This window comes from Fukomys damarensis, unplaced genomic scaffold (genome assembly GCF_012274545.1).
Source record: "Fukomys damarensis isolate Sample0158 unplaced genomic scaffold, DMR_v1.0_HiC HiC_scaffold_32, whole genome shotgun sequence".
Taxonomy (NCBI): Eukaryota; Metazoa; Chordata; class Mammalia; order Rodentia; family Bathyergidae; genus Fukomys; species Fukomys damarensis.
In genome coordinates this window covers 20,946,875-20,950,517 of record NW_022900944.1, presented here as the reverse complement: position 1 = coordinate 20,950,517, position 3,643 = coordinate 20,946,875, and the positions used below count along the sequence as shown (strand labels likewise).

Below are 3,643 nucleotides of genomic sequence, written 5' to 3'. Positions count from 1 at the left end.
GATTGAACCCAAGGCCGCCTTCTCATGGAGGGAGCGCCACACATTCCCAGCTCCTTTGTATTTGAACTGGGGTCTGGTTACATCGCCAAGCTGCCCAGGTGGGGTTGGACCTTGTGACCCTCCTGATCCCAGAGTGCTGGGATGACAGTGTGCACCTCCATGTCCAGCCAGGAAACACATTGCCCATAACAAGAGTTTTCTAGGAGGGTTTCTAACCACAATATCCATTTCTGTAGTAGATACAGGGCTACTCAGGTTTCACATTTCTACCTCAGTGAGCTTTCAAGGAGTTGGCCCATTGTATCTGCATTGTAAGTTGCAGCAACATAAAGTTCAAACACACCCTGATATTTTTAAAAATCTGTGTGATTTGTCATGCTAGCATGTCTGTCATTCTCAGAATGAGTAATCTGAGTCTTTTCTTCTTTCCCCTTGAGCAGGATAGCTGGAGGTTTGGCACCTTTATGGCTCTCACTGACACACCATCTAATCTGTATCGTCTTGCTTTTGTCTGTGTGTCGGGTACTCAGTGTTCTCTTTTGAAATCGTGTGCATCTATGTTTTGAGACAGGGTCAAGCTCTTCTGCTCACCGGGCCTTGAACTGGACTCAAGGGAATCTTCTTGCCTCGGTCTCCCAAGAACCTGAAAGGACAGATGCGCAGCACCACGCCGAGGGCCAGACGTTTTATATTATCGTGCATCTGTCAGGAAGATATAAACTGACCTCTAAGCACTGCTCTGGCTGTCCACAGGCACTGCTATCTGTTAGCATTCGCTCATATTCTGTTTTGCATTGCTGTTTATTTTAGAAGTAAGTGTATTCGTTTTCAAACATTTAGGAATTCAGGTTATGTTGTTACTGGGGTTTTGCTTAATTACTTTTTAATAAAAACGTACCTCCTATCATTTTTAGCTTTTGGAATGTGTGGACTCCTGTTATGGCCAGCACACGGACAGTGTGTTGCTTCGTGTACCTGAGAAGAGTGTGTATTCTGCATCACGTGGTTCTGCGTCCTCCACTGCACAGGTTCACAGCCGCCTCGTGGCCGTCATTACTCACTGACTTGACAGCACTCTAGTCAAGCTTCTCTCCCCGCCAAAGGCCCTGTCCTTTGGCCCGTGCTTGGGTGTACACAAGGGTAGGAGAGAGACCTGCTCCTCTAGGTCCCCATTCCAAGAATCCGGAGACCAAGGAAACATTCCCGGAAGTCCATGGAGACGCTGCTGCCTGCTCCCCTGCCACCTGCCTCCCTCTCCCAGGGCCTTTCTGCCGGGCCTGCTCACCCCTCCCTCTAGGACAGGAGCACCCTTCCCCATTTATCGTGAGATCCTTGCAGATCCTGAGGCTGGGGTGCTCTCCTCACTGCAACAGTCTTTTCTTTTTTTTGTACCAGGGATTGAACTCGGGTCCTTGTGTTTGTGAGGCAGGCCACCGAACCGCTGAGCTAAATCCTCGGCCCACAACAGTCTTTTCTAATCGTCTCTCAACCCTAGATTTATTTCTGGCTGTACACAACCATTAGGTCAACCCGTTCATCTTCTGCGTGAAACTGCCTACCTTCTAAATTGTTTCATGTTCTTGCCCGCTCTTCCTTGGAGAGGTATTTTAAACCAACCACTTTGGAAGTGGGTTTATCTGATTTTCAGTTATTTTGCTGTTTATCCAAAAATACAAATTTTTGATGTGCACAGAAATTAAAAATTGTCAATAAACTGAATTCCTCATTATTACAATTTATGTACTCCTATGTAATACTGTGCTTCAAAATTTGTTTCATGTCAAATAATTAAAGCACATCACAGTATTTTTTATTCTTTTGCTCACAGATTTCTGGCATTTGCAATTTAGGTCCCCTTCCCCTTTTTTCTTTTGGCAGTACTGGGCATTGAACCCAGGCTCTTCATACTGAGCTATATCCCCAACCTATTTTGTATTTTTGAGACAGGGTCTTGTTAAGTTGCCCAGCCTCTCTACTAACTTGAAATCCACCTGCCTCAGCCTTCCATAGTAGTGGGGTTAAAGGTCTGTACCAGTGCCAGGCTACAGATCCCTGTCTTGCAAAAACCAGCTTCAATCACAGTCTTTGTCTCAGGGCAGAAATTTAATAACAGCTACTCAGAGGCTGAGGCAGAAGATTGCAAGTTTGAGTTAACTTAGCAATAGCCCACCTCAAAGCAAATAAAAATAAAAAGAAAACTCTCCCAATATATTACTATTACTTTTTTGTTTAAAATTATCATTATACTATGCACTATATATCTGTACCTACTATTATTTGTGCATTTCTATTTTTACATTTTTGTCTTGAAATTTTGGGTGTTTTTAATTTTTTTCAGTACTAAGTTTTGATCCTAATGGCTCATGCAGGCAAGGCAAGCACTCCGCGAAGGAGCTATATCCCAGTCATATTTTACTTTTTTTTCCCTAAGAATCTTTTTTTTTTTCCCCCAGAACCTTACTAAGTTGCCCCGATTGGTGTGGAACTTTTAGATTCTTCTGCCTCAGTCTCTTGAGTAGCTTGGATTACAGGTATGTGCCAGCATTTCTGCTGCATACTCTTTATTGTATCCACACAAGGAACACAAACTTTATGTACTTCAAACATGTACTAATAGAAAAGTAAAAATACAGTAAAGGTAACAACAGTACCCACTAGTGGTTTTGAGGATTAAATGAGGAGGTAAATGTCGGGGGTCCCATGGTGGAAGAAGTTGGCTGGAAATCCGGGACTGACACATAAGATAGCAAAACAGACACAGGAGTAGACACTGAATATACAAGAACAGGCTCCGACTTGAACAATTGTCTTTTTAGAGGATGTATCCCCATATCCGCCCCTCCCCCAAACTTGCAGCGATTCCCAGTAAGCTACTAAAGGATACTTCAGTGCAGGAGACGTCATTTCTGAGTCAGCCCTGCCCTTCCTGCTGCAGAGGCTTTCCATGTGGGTGACCCACAGTGAATCACCTGCCTTTCTAAGCTTGTTTTCTCTCCTGAAAAAAGTTGAATAGAAATAGCACTGCCCAGGTTTTAAGATGAAAAAGAAAAGTGAATGTAATCAAACGATTACTTTATTGCCTGGTACCGAATAACTTTCACATCTTTCAACATTACAAGCTCAGAATTCCCTCAATGTAAGTAGGGCTTTACTTTCTCTCTTTCTGGATCTTCTTTGTTCCAAATGCCCTTGCACCTGACGGTGTCCCCAGGTCTTTGGTTCTAATCCTTACGCTAGCAACTCAGTAGGCTGATCAGAGACTACTGAAATACTCGGGTCCCAGGGCACAGCTCTGCTGCTTACTTTCTGAGTGACGGCTGAACTTCCCTACCTTCTCTGGTCTCAGAGTCTCACATAAAATGGGGGTGACTACTCTAGGAGCGGCGGAGACATAGATGTAAATCTGAGCAGGCTGAAGTTTAGAACAGTGCCCCGCACAAAGTAAGTACTGGACCCGTGTTCCATTCGTGCTAAGTGTCTGCCCCTTTGTCAGGGATGAGATCCCTGGAGGTGAGCTCTAATCTCTCCATCCGAAGTGCCTAGAAAAAGATAAAAACTCCAGTCCATTGGAAGACACTAATACAGGGACGTGAGTAGAAGAGAATGACGAGGAGGAAGTGGATTTTGGTGGCGAGGGAGGTGG

The 3,643-nt window shown here is 44.4% G+C and overlaps 1 long non-coding RNA gene across 1 annotated transcript; it reads left to right on the top strand.

Moving 5' to 3' along the window:
* The first annotated feature begins 13 nt into the window (after window positions 1-13).
* On the top strand, window positions 14-3,612 carry LOC104865067. Its single transcript, XR_781053.3, has 4 exons — window positions 14-812; window positions 915-1,028; window positions 2,454-2,531; window positions 3,494-3,612. It is a non-coding gene; the product is annotated as an uncharacterized LOC104865067 (long non-coding RNA).
* Window positions 3,613-3,643: the final 31 nt, after the last annotated feature.